General features: G+C 36.2%; 1 pseudogene; it reads left to right on the forward strand.

Annotated features, from left to right (window-relative positions):
• Window positions 1–6,882: 6,882 nt before the first annotated feature.
• LOC120193076 lies at window positions 6,883–22,073 on the forward strand (annotated as a pseudogene).
• The last annotated feature ends 241 nt before the right edge of the window (window positions 22,074–22,314 follow it).

The following is a 22,314-nucleotide window of genomic DNA, read 5'->3' on the forward strand; positions in this document are numbered from 1 at the left end:
CAGAGGATACAATTGCCAGGCATCATGCCCTTTCCCGAAACAACTGTCAATCACTCAATTCCCAATGGTAATTCAGATCGAAAACGCTTTAATGGTGTTTGTGATTACTTTAAAATCCGTGGTCATAAGCGTGAGAATTGCTATCGACTCATTGGCTACCCTGCTGACTTCAAGTTCACAAGGAAGAAGGGGTCGGTTGTGGCCAATTGTGCAAAGTCTGAATCTGATAGTTCTACTTATACTGAAGACTCGATTCTTGCTTCGGTCACATCTGCTGCTCCACCTCTCTCACTAAGGAACAGTACAACCAGATTCTAACACTTTTGAGCAAGGTGCCTACAATTGAATCATCAGCTAATTTGGCAGGTACTGTCTCTAGTTATTTTTCTATTTTTGGAAAGTCTTCTCATTAGATACTAGACATAGGGGCGATACAGCATATGTTGTCTGATTACCAAGATTTAGAATATCCTATTCTATGTTCCTCTGATTCACGTTTTGTACATCTTCCTAATGGCAGTTCTGTCCCTGTTCATTCCATTGGTTCTTATGGTTTTCCATATGGTCATACACTTTCTAATGTTTTTTTGTTCCAACTTTAAGCATAATCTCCTGTTTGTTTCGAAATTGACCAAAGATTTGAATTGTTCAATTACTTTCTTCCCTAATCACTATGTCTTACAAGAACTCTCCAGTGAAAGGATGTTGGGGATTGGTAAAGAACATCAAGGGTTATACCTGTTTGATTCTACCAGTTTTTCCCTTTGGTTTGTCATTACCTGCTCCTTGTAGTTCTGTTTCAGTTTCTCCATTTCAAAGTTTTATACCTACAAACTAATTAGAAGTGATAATGGTACTGAATTTTTCAGTTCAGACTGTTCCAGTTTCTTTCACTCTTTAGGAATCATTCATCAATCTTCTTGAGTTAGAACTCCTCAGAAGAATGGCATAGCTGAAAAGAAACATAAGCACCTTCCTGAAGTAGCCAGAGCTTTAAAATTTTATTTCAAGGTACATGTCAAGTTCTGGGGAGAATGTGTCAGGACTGCGTGTTATCTTATTAACAGGATGCCTTCCTCTGTCCTACACCATAAAAGTCCTTTTGAAATATTCTATAATCAACCACCCAATCTTTCTCATTTTAAATATTTGGTTGCCTTTGCTATGCTACCCAAATCAACCCTCAAGATAAATTCTCAACAAGAGCTATTCCCTCGGTTAACATGGGCTACTCTTCAACTTATAAGGGTTACATATTGTTCAATCTTGAAAAATAATTATTTTTTGTTAGCAGAGATGTTCAGTTTCATGAAACCATATTCCCTTTTCACTTTCCTCTTAAACTTTTTCTTTCTTTCCTTCACAACAAAGTTATCCTGACTCTGAATTTTTGCATCTTGGCCCTGTACCTTTACCTGAAGTCTCAATTCCTCTTTCTTCTCCTTTTTTACTCGATGGTGATCTTCCATCTGTTGATATTGTTTCAAACCCCATTTCTACTCCATCTAACATTCATGTCCCTCAGTCTTGTGTTCCTTCACCCACTGACATCATTCCTATAGCTTCATCAGATGCACCAACTCTACCTCTTGCCCAAACCAGGAAATCTACTCGTGTTCAAAAACCACCAAACCGGTTACATGACTATGTATGTTCTTGCTCTTCCTCAGCACTTTCATGTCAGTATCCCATTTCTTTAAACATTTCTTATTTCCATTTGCCATTACAAACTTACTCTTTTTTGTCCTCCATTTCTTCTTTGACTGAACCAAAAACATATTCTGAGGCTATCAAACATCCTGTTTGGGTCAAGGCCATGGAAGAAGAGATTCATGCCTTGGAATTGAACAAAACATGGTTTGTTGTTCCTCTGCCTCCTGGTAAGACACCCATTGGTTGTAATTTTTTTTTTGCATCAAATGCAAGGTTCCAGATGAAGTGGAAAGGTACAAAGCACGCCTTGTTGCCAAAGGGTACAGCCAGCAAGAAGGAATTGATCATGGAGATACCTTCTCCCTTGTGGCTAAGATGACTACAGTCGGCTGTTTTAGCTTTAGCATCCATTTCTCATTGGCCTCTTTATTAGCTGGATGTTTTCAATGCATTTCTCCAAGGTGATTTAGTTGAAGAAATCTATATGACTTTACCTGAAGGTTTCTACAGCCAGGGGGAGTCTCGGGTTTGTAGGTTGAAGAAGTCTCTGTATTGGTTGAAGCAGGCTTCAAGACAGTGGAACTTGAAGTTGACAGAGGCTTTTCTTACTGCTGGATACAAACAGAGAAAATATGATTATTCCCTTTTTACAAAAAATGAGGGAGTTAAGATAGTCGTATTACTTATTTATGTTGATGATTTGGTTATCACTAGGAATGATGAGACATTGATATTAGAATTGAAGGAAATTCTTAATCGAATTTCAAAATGAAAGATTTAGGAAGTTTGAAATATTTTCTGGGATTGGAAGTATTAAGGTCTAAGGAAGGTATAATCCTTAGTCAAAGGAAATACGTTTTAGAGCTTTTTGAAAGTGGAATAGGTGAGCAAAGCCTGTTCTAACACCTATTGAACAAAACAGAAAGTTTACAACAGCTGAGTATGATCAAGGGATAAGAGATGACTGTAAAGATCCAGTGTTGAAGGATAAATCAATGTTACAAAAGATGATAGGCAGACTGATTTATCTGACACATACCAGACCTGATATAACATATGATGTGCATCATCTAAATCAATTCATGCATTAACCCAAAGAAAGTCATCTCGAAGCAGCTCTTAGGATGGTAAGGTATATCAAAGGCAGTCCTGGACAAGGTATCTTACTAAGTTCTTCAAGTATGCATGCATGAATTAGTTGCTTATTATGATTCAGATTGGGTGTCTTGCCCGATGTCGAAAATCTATTACAATTTTTTGTGTTAAGTTGGGAAATTGTCTGATTACTTGGAATGCAAAGAAGCAGAACACTGTGGCAAGATCTTCTACAGAAGCAGAGTATGGCTACAACAACATTTGAAATTGTTTGGCTTGATGGTTTGCTGAAAGAATTGGGAATGAATTTGAAACAATCAGCTAGATTACTATGTGACAGCAAGGTTGCTCTGCAAATAACAACAAATCTTGTTTTTCATGAGCGCACTAAGCACATTGAAATAGACTTCCATTTCATCAGAGAGCAAATTCAAAAAGGATTGGTTCAAACTGAACATGTTCGGACCAAAGAGCAACTGGCAGATGTGTTCAATAGGGCATTGGGGATTCAACAGCACCATTACTTGATGTCCAAGTTAGGGTTTAAAGATGTTCTTCAACCTCCAACTTGAAGGGGGTCTTGAGATTAGAAGTAGTTAATTAGTTAATAATTGTTGTTAGGTAGTTAATTCTTAACCGTTTATTGATTACTTGTATATTATACTTTATATAGTTGATTTATCAATAGATGAGATGATTTTTTTCCAGCTGATTTATTCTTAACATTTTTCCATTCTTTTTTTTTTAGCTCAATCTTTCTCTTTCGATTCAGTATAACTGGATTTTCTTCTCTTCAATTTTATTTTTTTTAAATATGGGAAATTAAGTAAATAATAGATTTTTGTTGGTTGTAATGAATATTACTCTTACGTAGTTACGTTCTGTTTCTATAATTCATATTTTTTTGTAGAACATGTGTTAGATTACAATGGATTTTGTAGAGCTTGAGGAGTTCAAGTCTCATGTCATTTCATGTGCTTCAAAGTGATAAACGAGATCTGAGACGCCTTACCGTTTACTATCGTATCACCTGTTGGAACTATCACCGTAATACCATTCTGTTGAAGAACTTCATTATGATCAGGTTCTAATTACAACCATTTACTAATAATAACATTGTCGTGGGAAGTTTTAAGATGATAATTGGTAAAGATTTTGTTCCAAGGGCTTTGGCTTTTTTGATGAATAAGAAAGAAGAAAACGTCAAGCAGAAACGGAACCAAAATTTCAACTTAAAGGGACAAAGTATAATTTTTTTAAAGTTAGGGGGACAATTTCATAATTGTCTCATAAATATTTAAATTTTATATATAAATTAAATGTAAAAAAAAATTGTTGGGTTGGCGGGCCACAGCCCCTCCCACTGCCTTAGTAGTTACGTCCCTACCGTCGAGATTGATTTTTTTTTTTTTGTTACTGAAAACTCTTCATTTACGGTCATAGAAGAAAAGGATAGACTAGTTCAAGCAAGGGAAGGAGCAATATCAAAAAGTTTGAAGTGATCCACAACTTTGCAACCAACGGTTAAATTTTGATCCTAGACTTCAAAGAAAGTGCAGCACCTGCTTATAGGCCTACGAACAGAACCAACATGAATAAGATATGTTCATGTTCGTTCATTTAACTTTAACCGAATAAACGAATGAACACGAACAACTAAACGAACAAAATTTCTAGTTTGTGTTCATTCATTAAGAAATTTAGCTTGTTTGTGAACGAACGTAAACGAACACAAATGAACGAACATAAATGAACGAATGAGCTTTTTGTTCGTGTTCGTTCATTTAATTAAACGAACATAAAATCATGTTCATGTTCGTTCGTTTAATAAATAAACGTTCATAAACGAACTTCCATTCGAATGGTTCACCAATGATTCGCTGAATGTTCAATTCGTTTACGGATTTTGAATTTTGATGGATTATTTTTGCATCGTTGTTATACAAAACATACACGAGATCATAAAACCTGAGGAATTACAATGGTGTTAAATTTTCTTTTGGTAGATTACACAAGTTATACATTGAATTGAAAGAGAGATTTAGTCAAAAAGGAAGGAATGTAGAAATAAAAAGACTACATTTTGTAGTATTCGTTATACCACATGGTTAACTTTTATTGGAAGAACACACACAGGAGTATTGAAAAAAGACAAGATTTTTATTTCCTTAAGGGGGTGTTTGGTTCAAGGAATGTGGGATTCCCATGGGATGGAATGTGGGATTCCCATGTTTTTATTACCAATAGTAGATTTTTTGGGGTATATTACCGGGAATGTCATTACCTCCCTTCCCTTAGGTATTGTAACATTACCGGCGTTTTGGACTAAAATACCCTTAAATTTTTATTTTTTTTCAAAAATATCCTTCTTCTGTCATTGAATAATAAAAATTATACGAAGGTTAAATTACAAATTTATCCTTAAATTATTTTAGATTTACAAAAAAAGTCTATAATTAAAATTTTATATGAAGTTTAGGGGTTACATTTTTTTTACCCTTTCATTAAACATTTTTTATATTTTTAATTTTGTAAAAAAATTATATAAATATTATGAATTTAATTTTTTAAAGAAAATATATAAATATTTTACAATTTGTAATATTATACAAATATATAATAAGGACAATTTGGTCAAATATACATTCCAATAATCTTTTATTCCTTTGACCAAACACGGTAATCTTACATTCCTGCTAAACCAACCAAACACAAAATACAACATTCCCAGTAATCCTATTCCCTGGTAATCTTTTATTCCCACTGATAATCTTACATTCCGTGAACCAAACGCACCCTAAAAATCTTTTCATAACTTGCCGAGAGACTCAAGAGAAAAGAATACCCATAAATTTATTGGTTGTGACCAATATACTTGGAAAAACATTCAAAGTTGAATATAGGTTGGTTAACCCCCATACAATAAACCCGCCTTAATCACATAACCAACAAGTCGGTGAAACCTGAAAAATTCACAAGCAGAATTCTAAATCTATAGTAAAACGGTTACACTTAAATAAATTCTTTTATCAATTCAATTTTATCAATTAATTTCAATTAATTTCAAAATATCATTTTTAAAAAATAAAAAATAAATTATTATAACATGTGAAGGTAATAATTGAAGGCCGAACATTAAATATTTATTTTATCAATTTTAGTAATCTTTTTACATTTTACAAAGGCTTAATACAAAAGTATATAAATTATACATTGAAATAAAATTTGATGCCTAAATAATTTTCTGTTAAAAATAAGTGTTTAAAGTTTATAACGTTACACTTATAGATGTCTGGAACGTAATAGTCATTAAATTTGACCGTTATCTGACATGTATCATGCATATAAAATTTTAAAAATTATTTTATTTTAAAAAAATAATATTATAATAAAAACCAAAAAATCTCAAATTTTATATTTTTCGTTGTTTTGTCAGCCACTGTCGGTCTATGACCGTCACCGTTGATACTATCAGAATCGTTCGCCGTCACGATCAAAACTCAGTTTCCCATCCACTGTGAAACTGCACCAATCGTTGTGAAAAACAACGTGATGAGTAGTCGAATTTTTAGGTTTTTCGTTTAAGTTTTCGGACGATTTCGATGCCTACAGTCATACGTACGTTACACGGCCGCCACCGTTATTTTATTCGTCATGTTTCAAACAAAACCCGACTGATGGTGATCGTTCGCTGTTAGAGGTAGGGAGACCTGGGGGAGAGGGACTACGAGGGGAGGAGGTTTAATTTTTTTAATTTTTTCTTTTAAAAAATTATATTTTTATTATAAAAATAAATAAATTAAAAAATATAACGATATACACCAATGTAACAGAGAAAATAGTATACACCTATGATTGTTTAATCACTTATTTTTGTATTAAGTATTTTTACAAAATTACTCGAGAGGTCCGCCCAATTTTGCTTTCGTTGAATTTGACAAAATTGGATATGTAGGACAAACAAGGGCATCATGGTGAATCCGTGAACCGTGATCCATGGAATCAAAACTCTTTGAAACATCCACTGAATATAATATTTTGAAGATTATATAATAGGTTTTTAATTTTAAAACGTCAATAATAATAGTAACAGAAAATTTGGGCAGATCGAATCGAATTGGAAGTTGGCATCCTCCTTGTTCTCTATATCTTCACAGATCATCGAAGCAAAAAGATGTTGAAATTCTTGAAAGGAGTAGTAGCCGGATCTGGGACTGGGCTCAAGGATCTACCTTACAATATTGGAGATCCTTACCCTTCTGCTTGGGGCTCTTGGTCTCACTTTCGCGGCACCTCCAAGGTACTTCTCTCCCGCTACTTTAACCTTTATTTTAATCTCTTCCTTGAACTCTTTTAAGCCTTCAAATCTCTTCCTTTTCTTTCTTTTATGTTTTCAGGACGATGGATCTCCGGTCTCTATCTTTTCTCTTACCGGAAGTAATCCTCAGGATGGCCATTTAGCTGCTGGTCGAAATGGTGTCAAACGTCTTCGAACTGTAACTACTTCATCTTATTCCCTGCTTTTCAGTCTCAATTGTTTTCAATCCCAATTGCTTTTGCTAGGATTATACAGTGTCTGAAATTGTATTACTCTTAGTTCCTATAATTGTTTAGTGTACTGCTCAATTCTTGCTTTCCTGATCCGGAAAGATTAGATTTTTACTTGGATTCTGGACCTTGATATGAGTTTTCTGCTTCTCTTCACAGGTGAGGCATCCAAATATCTTGTCATTTCTTCATAGTACTGAGGTTGAATCTTTTGATGGTCCTTGTCCGAAAGTTACAATCTATATTGTCACGGAGCCTGTTATGCCATTTTCAGAGAAGATCAAGGAACTCGGTTTAGAAGGTAAACAAAGGTATAGCCACTCAACTTCACTAAATCCCCTTCTTGTATTTACTATTTTGCTTGTTCTGATTCCCAGAATGGATGTACATTTTAGTTTCTGACACTTATTTGAAGGTTTATTTTCTCCATTGATGCCATCATACATAGAAGCTTGAGAACATGATTTGTTGATAATGCCATAATAATAAAATGACTGTGATTTCTTATGCTGTTAGGGATGAGTATTACGCTTGGGGGCTGCAAGAAGTTGCTAAAGCTGTTAGCTTTTTAAATAACGATTGCAAACTTGTAAGTATTTCAAACTTTTGCAATTTATATCATAGCTCATTGAAATTCTGAACACTTTTAGTCACGCTGACACATGTTTTCTTTTTGTACTTGAGTGAGAGCAGTTAGCAGTTCATATCTAAGGGAAATTGCACTGCTTTGAATATTAATCACTGAATACGACATTGTGATTTCCTTAGTTTTAAGCCTCTTATGTCTTTCAAGATCATTCTTTTCACTAGCACTGGATGGTACAGGTTCATGGCAATGTTTGTATGTCAAGTGTTGTTGTAACACAGACGTTGGACTGGAAGTTACATGCTTTTGATGTTCTATCGGAATTTGACGGGGCAAATGCAACTGCTACAGGGCCAATGCTGGTAATGCTTGTGCTTGGATGTAAGCAAAATGTTTTGAGCTATTTTTGAATCTCAATATGATATGTACACTAGTTAATCATCAAACTCAAGTATATACTTATGGAATGATGTCTGAGTATCTTACTAGAGAAGAGCAAAGTTTTTTTCTGAGCAACTCCTTAGTGATGCAATCTATAAAGTAACTGATGGGGCTGCAGTTGTTTCTTTGCCATTGGAATTATTTTAATGTATTAAATTTAGGTTACTTGCAATCTATGTAATTTTTTCTGCATCTGATTTGCATAGATGAAATACTTTATTCAATTCTCATTTTTTTTCTTTATTATGCTTGTTTTATATTATAAATTGTTGTCTTTCCATCTACGTGGGACTCTAAACGTCAACTTTCCATTCTTTCTTGCCAAACCTTCCTGTGGATAATTCAATTTAATCCTCTGTTTTCATCAGCAATATGAATGGCTTGTTGGATTACAATACAAGTCAATGGAGCTGGCAAACACTGACTGGGCCACAATCAGAAAATCACCACCATGGGCTATTGATTCTTGGGGTTTGGGTGAGTTCATATTGTTTCTTTTGATTTTGGTGTAATACATTAGATGGGTTGGTGATTAAACACTTAATATGTGCTAATTCTTTGAGTATCACTTTCTTTTCACATTGATCTCTTACGTATATTTACATCATGAAATTCCATTCGGACAAGAGTGATATTTCTTGCTCGGTTTAGAGTTGATACTGGCTGTTTTTCATCTCTTTTAGACTCTAGGGTTGACTGAGAGTGATGCAGGAGCAGAGAGTGCTTAGCTTTAGATGTTCATTTGGCTATGCTGCTAGTCAGCATTCATTTACTTAAGTTTATGAGTTTAGATTTATTTCAAAGTTTTCAAAATTCTTCTCAACTGTATTATGTGCTGTGTATTACAATGACTTCAGGAAATGTATTCACATATGCATGTATCTAATGCGAACCAGTAAAAAGGAAATAATAATATTTACGTATCTGTAATTCAGTTCATTTACTGTTTTTCTGCTATCTGATCTTCTGTTCAATCTGAACTCTTTTGTTTAATTTGGTAGGATGCCTTATTTCTGAGATTTTCTCTGGCACAAAGTTGGGAAAAACCGAGGAGCTGCGCAACACTGCTTCTATTCCAAAGGTTTATGGTTATTATTAGGGATGACAATTCGAATTGTGGATTTGGATATTTGTGGATATCGGATCTGTTTTTTTTTTGGTGTGTAGATTTGGATGTTAAAATTACTATTTGTTGTGAACTCGGAGAGGGTATTGATAGACATCCTCAAATATTCATTATAGACACCCTGAGTTATTTTATTAGTTGTCGCATTCCTCAGTTTGCTACTGCTTATATATGCTTCCGTTTTGATCCTTGACAAGGCTAATTGTTTTTTATTTATCTGCCTATTTTCTCGTCTCACAGTCTCTGCTTCCGGATTATCAGCGGTTATTGAGCTCCATGCCTTCCCGCAGGTTGAATACATCAAAGCTTATAGAAAATAGTGGTAAGTGCCTTTTGCTGAGTCTCTTGTGGTTGTTCCAAACGTATTAGAAATCCAGCAAAGCAATCTGCTTTATAAGCATGTGCTTATAGAAAGGCGGATGTTTTTGGTTTAATGGTTTTAGGTGTTGTTTTTATGTATGTTATGTCATTAAATGTTGGGTTGTTTTCGTATTGATGGAGGTTTATCTTAGGTATAGGGTGATTGCCTCTTGATTTTTGTGGCCGAGAAGGTGAGAGCTTTAGGTGATTATGTTTTTTGTAATGGTGTTTATCCTCGTTTGAGGGTATTTCGTGTTTTCATATGTAATGAGGCATTTTATTCAATGAAATATGAGGTACTCTTTTCTTCCTTCCTATGTTCGTTAACATACTTCATAGTATGTGGACGAATACGAAGGGAGTTTTTAATGAGACCTCCAACTTCTATCAAAAAAAAATTCTTGGACCAACTACACCAAATGATTGACCTCTTTGGAGTGGCATGGAGTGTTCTTTATTCTTGCAACAGAAGTTATTCTCTTCTTTTATGTGGTAGTGGGTTTATTCTCCTTACTGAATTAGTCAATCTGTTTTCATGGATATTTTGTCTTCATTCTGTTATTTCTAGGTTATGGCACTTTATATTCTTATATTTGAGGATTAGCTCTACCTTTGAACAACACTCGAACCATTTTATCTGCATATAGCCTTTTAGTTTCCATTATTACTACTTTGTGGGAAGCGTTGGGAGATAAAAGAGGGCAATAGTTGTTCTGAACTCGTCCCCTCTCCATAGAAAATAGGGAGAAACAATAGAAAAACGAGGATCTGTATTTCGGTTAATGAGAAGTTTTCGTAAAAAGGGTGATGTAGCTGGAAGGGGTTGAGTATGATTGTCTTGGGTGATGATTTGAGATGATAGTAGACTTTTTGAAAGTGGAGTTATGTTGAAAGCTTTGTGCTTTAGAAAAACGATCTCACTGTTCCTCATTATTGTGATAAATTTTTTTTTATCATAAGGTTCAACCAGGAATTCTCTGTTTCATATGGCGCTTTTTAGTTCTGAAATGTGCTTTGTGAAATCATTGATGTTTCATTTTTCTCTTTATGTATACGATCTTATTTGCTTATGTTTCCACCAATAGCTTATTTGTTTTGAAATTCCTTCTTCTCTGTCAAGCTTTTTTCTTTTTGCTAATACTATATTCTTAAATGCTTTTATTGACAGAATATTTCCAAAATAAGTTGGTGGACACAATACATTTTATGGAAATTCTTAGTTTGAAAGACAGTGTTGAGAAGGATACTTTCTTCCGTAAGCTTCCTAAGTTAGTAGAGCAGCTTCCGCGCCAAATTGTGTTGAAGAAGGTACAATCTTTGAGCTCTAGTGTTATAAGTTGAGTAAGACCAATCATCTATGGTTTCAACTGCCAATTTATGCTTTCATAATTTCCTTTGCAGTTACTTCCTTTGTTAGCCTCTTCCCTTGAATTTGGTTCAGCTGCTGCCACTGCTTTGACTGCACTGTTAAAAATGGGTTCTTGGCTTTCAGCTGAAGAATTTAGTTTGAAGGTCATACTACTCCCTGTTTGAGTATACTTTACACATGATTTTATGTTTGATTTAAATAGAAAATTCCAACTCTGTTTATATATGTAGCTTGTGCTCTATTACTTTTGGCTGAATGGATAACATCTTCGTTTCTCCCTGCAGGTACTGCCTACAGTTGTGAAACTTTTTGCGTCTAATGACCGAGCCGTACGGGTTGCTCTCCTACAGCATATTGATCAATATGGGGAATCTTTATCAGCTCAAGTTGTTGATGAGCAAGTATGCAATCCACACCAAAGTGATTTTTGTGTTTCTCCCTCATTCAAGAAGATTTAGTTACTTAATTCAAACTCATGATAATATTGCAAATTATTAACTGTTAATTTAAATTTGTACAACTAGGTCTACCCCCATGTTGCTACTGGATTTGCAGACACATCTGCATTTCTTCGAGAATTGACTCTTAAGTCCATGCTTATATTGGCTCCTAAGGTATGTTCGTTTATTGCTGTTAGCAGCCATGTTACTTAGACCTATAATTTCCTAATGTATTTGTGTCAATCTCATGGTGGACAAGTCAAACTTGATTATTTTTGTAGATACACATATCCTAAATATTAGGAAGAGTTAAAAAAGAATTGAACATATTTGTCTTGGGCACACCTAGGTTCGGCACCTGAACCAAGAGTGGGCAACGTTGGGTAGCATGATTCCATTTTAGTAAAGGAAATTAAGATTGTTTTAGTAGAAGATACCTTGGTGTAAAATATTAGAAGAGATGTTTTGGACTTTTTATGTTTGTTGTAGGTCCAAGTTGCACCATCCAGCTAAGTGTTGAAAGTAGAGAGTTCTCTTTTAGCTTATAATTCGTGTTGTAGTGTTTTCACTATAGTTAGTTGTATCTCTTTCAAGAGTTATTGTGTTCTTAGTCTTGTTGTTGACTTATTCACTCTAGCTAAGTTTTCACTCTAGTTAGTTGTATCTCTTATTAGCTAGCTTGCAATGTTATTCACAGGAACATACAAGGAACTGACAGAGTTTATATGAACAAACTTAGAAAGAAGATTGTTATTTCTTACTAATTAGTTTACAGCCTTTATAGAGATGACTAAGAACAAATAAGGAAACAATCCCTAAAAATCAGTAACTTCCCTAAGAATCAGTGACTAAGATTAGATCCTATTTTACAAGGTAACTCCTAGGACTAAGGTAAGTAATATGTCTTTAATCTTAGGAATTCCAACACTACCCCTGAAGCTGGAGTGTAGATATTTATCAAACCCAACATGCCAATAAGTTCTTCAAACATGTTTCTGCTCAAGCTTTTGGTTAACAAGTTTGCAACTTGTTGCCTAATAGGTAGGTAGGTGACACACTTCTCTTGAGTTGATTTTTTTCTTTGATAAAGAGGCAATCTATTTCTATATGTTTGGTGCGATCGTGGTGAACAAAGTTATTTGTAATGATGACAGCTGCTTGGTTGTCAGAATGCATCTTTATAGGTCTAGTGTAAGGCACTTTTAGTTCTCCCATTAGTCGTTGTATCCAGATTCCTTCGCATATACCATGGGATAATGCTTGATACTCTGCCTCTGTACTGTTGCGTGCTACAACATACAATTTTTTGCTTCTCCATGTCACGAGGTTACCCTAAACATAACTACAATAACCACTTGTAGAACGTTTATCGTTAACAGACCCTGCCCAGTCTGCGTTATTGTATACTTCCACACTCTGGTTGGCAGTTTTCTTGAAATGCAGGCCTTTACCAGGAGTCCCTTTTAGATACCTTAATATCCTATGTGCAGCTTCTAGGTGCTTCTCCCTTGGGGCATGCATGTACCGACTGATAACTCTCACACCGAAGGCTATATCTGGATGGGTGTGAGATAGGTAGATAAGTCTCCCTACTAGTCGTTGATATCTCCCTCTGTTGATTTCTTCTCCATCCTTATAAGTTCCCAATTTAAGATTAAATTCCATTGGAGTTTCGACTGGTTTGCAACAAACCGACTTCTGATAGTAGATCAAGAACATACTTTCTTTGGGAGATGGAAATACCTACTTTAGACCTTGCTACCTCCATTCCAAGGAAGTATTTGAGATTCTACAAGTCCTTAAGCTCGAATTGGGTACTAAGAAACTTTTTTAGTCTCTTAATTTCGCTTTAATCGATCTCCTGTTAATATTATATCGTCCACATAAACAATGAGGATGCAACATTTTCCGCTTTTCGAGTGTTCGTAAAACATGGTGTGGTCTACCTGTCCTTGAATGTAACTCTTACTGATCATAGTTTTGGCAAATTGGTTGAACCACGCCCTTAAAGATTGCTTCAGCCTATGTAAGGACTTCTTCAACTTACACACTTGATCCTTGTTTTCTTCAAACCTGGGTGGGAAATCCATGTACACTTCGTCATTTAATTCTCCATCGAGGAATGCATTTTTTACATCCAATTGAGTCGAGGGCTAATCCAAGTTGACAGCTAGGGATAGAAGAAGTCGAATGGTGTTTAGCTTGGCAACTGGTGCAAACGTTTCGTCATAGTCAAGGCCATAGGTTTGGATGAAGCCCCTAGCCACAAGCCGAGCCTTGTGTCGGTCAATACTGGCATCGAGTTCAAATTTTGTAGTGAAGATCCATTTGCATCCTACTATCTTCTTCCCACTAGGTAGATCCGAGACTTCCCAAGTTTCGTTGCTTTTTAGAGCCTTCATTTCTTCCATCACAGCTTGCCTTTACTTAGTTGATTTAAGAGCCTCTTCTATATTTTTTGGAGTTTCTATAGAATCAACATTAGACACAAAAGCTTTGTAAGACTTAGATAAGTTTCCATAGGACACAAACCGAGAAATAGGGTGTTGTGTGCAGCTCCTTGTGCCCTTTCGAACTGTAATTGAAAGATAGATGGATGGTGATGGAGGTGAGACTTCTATTTCAGAACAATCCTCGGTTGGGGATGAAATTGGCATTGCTGTATCAGTTTCAGGAGAATGACACCGGCGAGAGTAAACCCAAAGTTCTAGAGCATGTTCTTGTTGTCTTCCTGGATCAATTGGTTGTTGCTCTTCGGTAGTGTGATTAATCGTGCTAATTTCTTGCTGCATAGGGGAAACAGTGTCTAAATCTGAGATTATAATGGCACCCTAGTTATTAGGCTTGGTTGTGATGGTAGTGGTAGGATCATGAGGTAAAATGAGAAAGGTATTAAGAGTCTCATCTTCATTGAGCAAGGTTGGTGGATAACACTTATAGCCTTTTTGTGTGGGGGAATAGCCAATGAAGACGCAGGTGTGGGTTCGAGGAATCAGTTTGGATTGATTGGGTTGATTATTATGGACAAAAGCTTTGCAATCGAATATTTTTGCTGGAAGCTTGGGAACAAGAAACAGGGGAAAGGCCTTTTGAAGGGTATTTAGAGGTGTTTGGAGGTTTAGGACCTGTGATGGTAGTCGGTTTATGAGGTAGCAGGCAGTAGTAAGGACAGTCTCTCCCCACAAATATTTTGGGACACCCATGGTGAACATTAGGGCTTGAGCCACAGTAAGGAGATGTCGATTTTTTCTCTCGGAGATCCCGTTTTGTTGAGGGGTGTCAAGACAAGAGCTTTGGTGTGTGATACCTTGGTCAGAAAGGTAAGGACTTAGAACAGAGTTAAAATATTATCTCCCATTATCTGTGCGGAGAGTATATATGGTAAAGTTAAATTGGGTTCGAACCATTGAGTGAAAGTTTTTGAATATTTTGGGTGTTTCAGTTTTCTCTTTGAGAAGGTAGACCCAACAAACCCTAGTGTGGTCATCAATGAAAGTTATAAACCACTTAGCCCCCGTAACATTCTTCACTCGACTGGCTCCCCATAGGTCATTGAGAATTTATGAAAATGGTTGGGAGTGGATATAGGGTTTTAATGGGTATGGTACACGAGTATGTTTGGATAATTGGCAAATTTCGCACTTCAATGAACTAACATTTTTATTTCCAAATAACAGTGGAAGATGTTTCTTCAAATACAAGAAGTTTGGATGTCTTAGTCTACGGTGCCATAACATACTTGTGTCCTTTTTTTGAAGTGGATAAGCCAAACCTCCTTGTGTAATCTTTATTCCAAACATAGAGTCCATGATCAACTTTCGTAGTGTCAATCATCCTCCCCGATTTCTGTTCATGTACCACACAACTAATTGCAGAAAATTCAGCAAGATCGTTTTCATCCTTGGTAAGTTTACTGATTAAAAGTAAATTGCAAGACTAGTTTAGGACATGTAGGACTTTATTGAGAGAAAAATTCTCTATTAGTTGTACTTTTTCCACTCCATCCGCCAGTGAGTAAGAGCCATCAACTATGCGGATTCAGACTGATTATGACAGGGTGTATAGGTGTGAAACAAGGAGTTACCAGTCATGTGTTCGAAAGCACCCGAATCGAGTATCCAAGAGGATTGATTGTTAGATTCAAAGGCAATGTTGAGGGCAGTACCTTGGGTGGCTAGAGATCCCCGAGTAGTAAAAGTACTAAGCAACTTATGGAGAGCCTCAAGTTGGGTTTTGGTTAGGCGAACATAGAGAGCATCATTTGCAGCAGTGGAGTTGTTAGAAGACAACAGTGCAATCTTGTTCTCCTTTGGTTTTTCCAGGATAGCCATGGAGTTTGAAGCACTTTTCTATAGTATGACCAACACGATTGCAGTGGTTACACCATGGCCTGGTTGATCCAGAATCATTTCCAGCACTGGGCTTTTATGGTTGAGGGCCTCTGGAGATAAGGGTAGAGTTTTCTGTAGGACAGTAACCACCAGTTGTCACAGGTTTAGGTTCCTTCGAGTCTCCCATCATGATAAGGCGGCACTTTTCTTCTCTTCTAACTTCTGCAAATGCTTCATCGATGGTTGGTAGAGGGGTTATGCCCAGAATTTGTCCACATACCTCATCTAACTCACGGTTTAGTCCTGCTAGGAACTCATAGAGACGTTTATTGTTGAGGTGAGTCATAAACTTGGTGTGTTCCATGCCTTCACCCCAGTCTGCCTCATAGTACATATCCAGCTCTTGCCACATAATTTTTCAGATTGTTGTAGTAGTGAGTTACTTCGAGTGTTCCTTGTCGGATATCTTTTAACTTCAGCTTGATCTCAAATGCTTGGGAGGCATTTCCAAGAGCCGAGTAATTTCTTTGATTGCATCCCACGTCTTTTGCAGTCTTGAAGAAGAGATAGGTGTGACTTATATGGCCTTTCATTGAATTAATTAGCCACGCCATTGCAATCGAGTTGTTGAGTTCCCAAGTGGCATAAGACGGGTCTGTTGTGTCTGGTCGTGGAATTTCTCCATTGATGTACCCTAATTTGCCACGACCACGAATCACCATAATGACCGATTGAGACCATTGCAAGAAGTTTTTTCCATTTAGTCGATGATTGGTTATTATAAGGGAGGAATTAAGGTCATCTTGAGTGGTTCCCTGATTAATATTCTGAGTCATTTGTGAGGTCTCAGTTTCAGATAGAGTTTCGCCAATATCTCCCATGGGAAAAGGATTAAATTGGAGAGACAAGAAGGATTAAATGAGAGGGACAAAAAAGAGAGGAGAGATTAGAGACGAAAAGAACAGGATCAGATGATTCCTAAAGCTTTGATGCCATGAACAAACTTAGAAAGAAGATTGTTATTTCTTACTAATTAGTTTACAACCCTTATAGAGATGACTAAGAACAAATAAGGAAACAATCCCTAAAAATCAGTAACTTCCCTAAGAATCAGTGACTAAGATTAGATCCTATTTTACAAGGTAACTCCTAGGACTAAGGTAAGTAATCTGTCCTTAATCTTTGGAATTCCAACAAACTTTGATCACTTGGCTTTATAAGATAGTCAAATGATAGTTGGAACTGGGAGACAAAGCGAAGATGTTTTCCATAACTAATCATGATCCATTGAGTGGTATGGGATCATTCCCTATTGACCACTGCTAAAATTTAGGATCTTCAGATTAGTGCTAATACATACATTAAGTAATGAATTCCTTGTTATATGCCAATGGTCTTGCCTATTTTTGGATGTTGACAATGTAGGATAATAATGTGTAAGGTCTTATTGTGTGCAAAGTTCGATTGCTTATTTATGTTGTCTCAAATACAATGGGGGGAAAGGTGTTATGAAAAAAATGAAAAACAAAAGAGGTTGAGTTTGATATGAGTTTGTGATTTTAATCCTATATTATCTCCATGGTCTTGCTAGCTTTCATTGTCTATTTTGTTGCAGCTTCGTGATATATTTTTATTTATTATGTAAAAATGCAAATTGAATCTTTTCTAAGTTTTGTGTTGTCTTATTCTGCATTGCAGCTTTCGCAACGTACTTTGTCAGGCTCATTATTGAAATATCTTTCCAAGTTACAGGTATGCATCATGTGGTATAATGTTCTATTTTATTTCTGGTCGGTCTATATATATATGTGACTTAAAAGGAATAACAGAAACAACCAAGTGTTTCTGATCCTATAACCTTAGGTCTGCATTACCAGTTTATGAAAATCACCAAGGCTTCTCCATATATATTACTACTTTAAGAAAGTTAAGTTCTCATTTAATTTGTTTGAGGTTCTCTCACATGCTAAAATAATCTTCTTTATACATTTGGCAATGTTGTGCAGGTCGATGAAGAGCCTGCAATTAGGACAAATACCACCATATTGCTAGGAAACATTGCAAGTTACCTAAACGAAGGGGTTAGTTGATTCTTGGCCAATCCTTGTTTAGATTTTGAGTGACCTAAAATTGACATCTGAGATAATAGTGTTTAGTGGTGATCCTCTTTCTTTTAGTGTCTAGTTATATGTTCCCTGTTAAAGTTCAATTAATTGTCTCCTGTTGAAAAATTGTCATCTCTTGGCCTAACATTGTAGACACGGAAGAGAGTTTTGATAAATGCATTTACGGTCCGTGCATTACGTGATACTTTCTCTCCTGCCCGAGGAGCAGGTATACTTGTTTATGGCTAGTTTCTGATACTCTTGGTTTTTAAAATGCTTTCTTTGTTTTTCAAAGCATGTGTTCTTGGGGTTTTGGTGTCATCTAACTAACATGTAATTATATTGTGGCAGGAGTTATGGCTTTATGTGCCACCAGTTCTTATTATGACATGACTGAGATTGCTACTCGGATTCTTCCAAATATTGTTGTACTCGTTATTGATCCTGACAGGTAATGTTATTCTTGAATGGTTTGTTTATTGTCGACATTTTATTATCATCCATCAGTGTACATGAAGAATGTGCTCTCGTCTCTTTAACAGTGATGTAAGGTCAAAGGCTAACTTTAGGTGGATGAGGATAACTTTAGGTGGAACAAATGTGTTTGGCAAGGTCTGGTTCCTCCTAGAGTAGAGGTTTTCCTTTGGCAACTATCACTTAATAAAGTAGCGGTTAGAGGGGAATTGAAGAAAAGGGGGGTTCACTTAGGGGAGGACTCTCTATGCCCCTTTTGCAATCAAGCAGAGGAATCAGTTCAGCATCTGTTTATTTACTGCCAGTTTTCCTGGGTACTATGGAACAGAATCATAGCCTACTGGGGTATCAAGTTAGCCTTACCTACTGATCCTTCATCAATTCTAATTTCATGGTCTGTTCTTAGGCCATTTTCTAATATGTGGAAGTTTATTCCGGGGGCTGTTTTATGGTCGATTTGGAAGATGAGAAACGAAATTGTTTTTGAAAGAGGCAAGCTGGACACATCCTCATTGTTTTTCACAGTCAGGTTAAGGCTTGCGAAATGGTTCCTAGCTAAGTATCCTTTATCCTCTATTCAAGTGGACTCTATAATTGGTGATCCTTCATTGGCTGATAATATTTCAGCTTCTCTTGATTCGAACAGGCCTGTGGTTTACTGGAGTCCTCCTCCAGTCGATTTTTTTAAGTTTAACGTGGATGGAGCAGTTAGTAGGGTTGGGTTGTTAGCAGGAATTGGGGGCATTCTTAGAGATTGGAATCGGATTAAATTGATGTCGTTTTCAGAAAAAATAGGGCCTACTCCTATTATTTTAGCAGAGTTAAAAGCTATCAAAAGAGGAATAGACATCTTTGTGTCATCAGAATGGGTATTGAAGGGAAGGCTTATTATTGAATCTGATTGCAAGCTAGCTGTGGAGTGGTTGAAATATCAGGAGTCAGTTCCTCCTTTTCTTTTAAATTTTGTCAAGGATATTGCGGATGCGGTTTCTGAGTATGAGGTCATTGTGAGGTGGATTCCGAGAAGATGTAATTGCGAGGCAGATTTGCTTGCAAAGGAGGGGATTGGGTAGTGGGTCACTTTTTTAGTACTGAGTTCGGAGGTTTTAATCAAGGCGTTATAAGAGTGTGCTTAAGTTTTATGTATCTTAAAGGAGTGGTTCTAGTTTTATGTAATTTTTACATTATCAATATTAAGGTTCTCTATTCCTCCTTCCCCTAGTAGGTTCTGACCTCATGGTAAGGGCTACTTAGAAGGAGGTTTTTATGAGACCTACTTTTCCTATCAAAAAAAATGTAAGGTCAAAGGCATTTCAAGCAGTTGATCAATTTTTACAGATAGTGAAGCAGTGTAACGAGAAGGTGAGCTTTAAGATGCTTTCATCTCTCTCATTTCATTTCATTTCATTGAATTTAGGCAAATGCAAACTTTAATGTAACTTCAGTGCTATCAAGCACAGAAAAAATAATACTTCATTTATTTTATCTATAACATTTGCTTCTTCTCTTGATCAGCATTCTAATGCATTCAATATAAATTTTCCCTCCTTAATGAAACATTTTGTAACTCTTGGTTTGTAGATTCTAAGCAGTAAATCATGTTTTGAACAGGCTAAAACTTATTAAAAGCAATTTTATCTCTCGGCTCTGCAAGGATTGATATGGTTTCATCCTGTTGCTTTTAACCAGTGTATGGCTATGTTTGAACAGGCTAAAAATTATGTCTTTTTTTTATTCAAAATATGTCTTGCTGCTTTTATGCGTTTATCTCTTTCTTTGTTGTTCTTTATCTTAGGTTTTAGTGTGGATGTTTTGGTTCAGCCAATACTGAAGGCATATCAAACATTGTTGACTAGTATCAGTATCAAACTAAACTATTATCTTTATACAAGCGCAAGTTTTTTTGATATTTTTAATCTTTAACAGCTGTTCTAAGAAATCTTCAATATCATCTATGGTATGGTATTTTCTTATACTAATGCTTTTTATCTATTATTCTTCACAGAGTAATGCTGGAGATACAGCTGACGCTGGAAGTTTGGGGATTTCATCAATGCCAGGAAATGCCGGTTTACTGGGGTTAGTTGAAAATATTTGCTGTATTTGGCAATATTGCTTGTTATCATGCTACAAGATGCTTCAGATGGAATCAATGACCTTTTTTATATTACAATTTGTTTTCTTGTACGGCGCATTAAATTTACAGCTATTTTAGTTAAATGATTTATAAAGGAATGTCCCAAAAATTTTATAGCCACTTGATGGATGATGTATCTCTTTGGCAAGGCTGTAATTGTTGTTGTTGACCGCTAGGATTCTGACCTTGCAGATGGGCCATGAGTTCCTTGACTCTTAAAGGCAAAGCTTCTGATCAAGCTCCAGTTGCTACTGCCAATTCCGTCACGCCTGCAACTATAACAACATCTACATCCAGCCCAGGTATTTATTGCGATTATACAAGTAATAAAATTTGGAGCCTATATATTGGAAATAAGTTGATACAATGCTCTGCACTTTGGTCTTTTGCCTGATTATTTGTTTGTGTTCATTTAATAATTCCATTTCTAATGTTGTTTTTCTATGACAATCTTAGGACTAATAGAAACTCCAAGTACAGCGCCAGTCCACCGTGTAAGTTCTAGTACAGATTTTGCAGATCAACCCATGGCTCCATCTCCTACTTCAACTGACGGCTGGGGAGAAATTGAAAATGGCATTCATGAAGAACATGACAGTGACAAAGATGGATGGGATGATATTGAACCCCTTGATGAGCCAAAGCCATCTCCAGTTTGGAAATATTCATGCGGCTCAGAAGCGTCCTGTTTTACAACCAGTTTCTCAGCCTAAACCACAAGGTAGTATTCTCCAATTATTCTCCATTCAATTGTGTAATGTAGGAAATGAGTTTTCTAGTCTTAACGTTTATGGTCCTAGATGGTCAAATATTTTTGTTCAACACAGATATTTGCGAAAATTTGAAGATTTACATTTTTGGTGGTCTGTTCTTTTTTCTTTGCTTTAGCTTCTACGAGTGTGAGACCAAAAAGTACAGTGAAGGTGAATAAAGATGAAGATGATGACTTGTGGGGTTCGATAGCAGTTCCTCCTCCAAAATCTGCTTCTAAACCATTGAATTTAAAGACAGCTGGAACAGCTGATGATGATGATCCCTGGGCAGCTATTGCAGCTCCCCTCCAATAACCAAGGCAAAGCCTTTATCAGCAGGAAGAGGCAGAGGAACTAAAGCAGCTGCTCCCAGATTAGGTGCACAGAGGATAAATCGTACATCCTCAACTGGGATGTAAATCATAAGAGAAAAATATCAGGTTTTGTATACTTTTTCTGGTGACTGATTTCACATTAAAATGTTGCGTGCCAAGTAGTACTGTGACATATTATTTGATTTGTAACCATTCTTTTGCACAAAATGTTTACTGATGTACTGCCTCTTGAGAAGACTGGTGTGCAATTTTGATCATGTAAATGTATTTTGTGAAGGGAACAGAATGAACTAAGCTTTATTTAGAAGTATTCCTTTGAAAGAATAATAGAAAGTTGCCGTGGCTATAACCAGACTTTGATGTTTATGTGCATGGGACCCGATGTATTTGAACTCCCATTAAGAGTTTCATATCAATTGAAAGTATGTAAGAGAAAGATCATTTAGTGAAATAGAGTTGTTTTCCAAGTCCAAGTAAGCAACATTGCCAACTTGATTGATGACAACTGATTCAATAATCCTATCGAAGTGGTGGTGTCCATCAAGCAGCTGAATATGAGGAT

The sequence above is a fragment of the Hibiscus syriacus genome, unplaced genomic scaffold, assembly GCF_006381635.1.
Source record: "Hibiscus syriacus cultivar Baekdansim isolate YM2019G1 unplaced genomic scaffold, ASM638163v2 tig00004258_pilon, whole genome shotgun sequence".
Taxonomy (NCBI): domain Eukaryota; kingdom Viridiplantae; phylum Streptophyta; class Magnoliopsida; order Malvales; family Malvaceae; genus Hibiscus; species Hibiscus syriacus.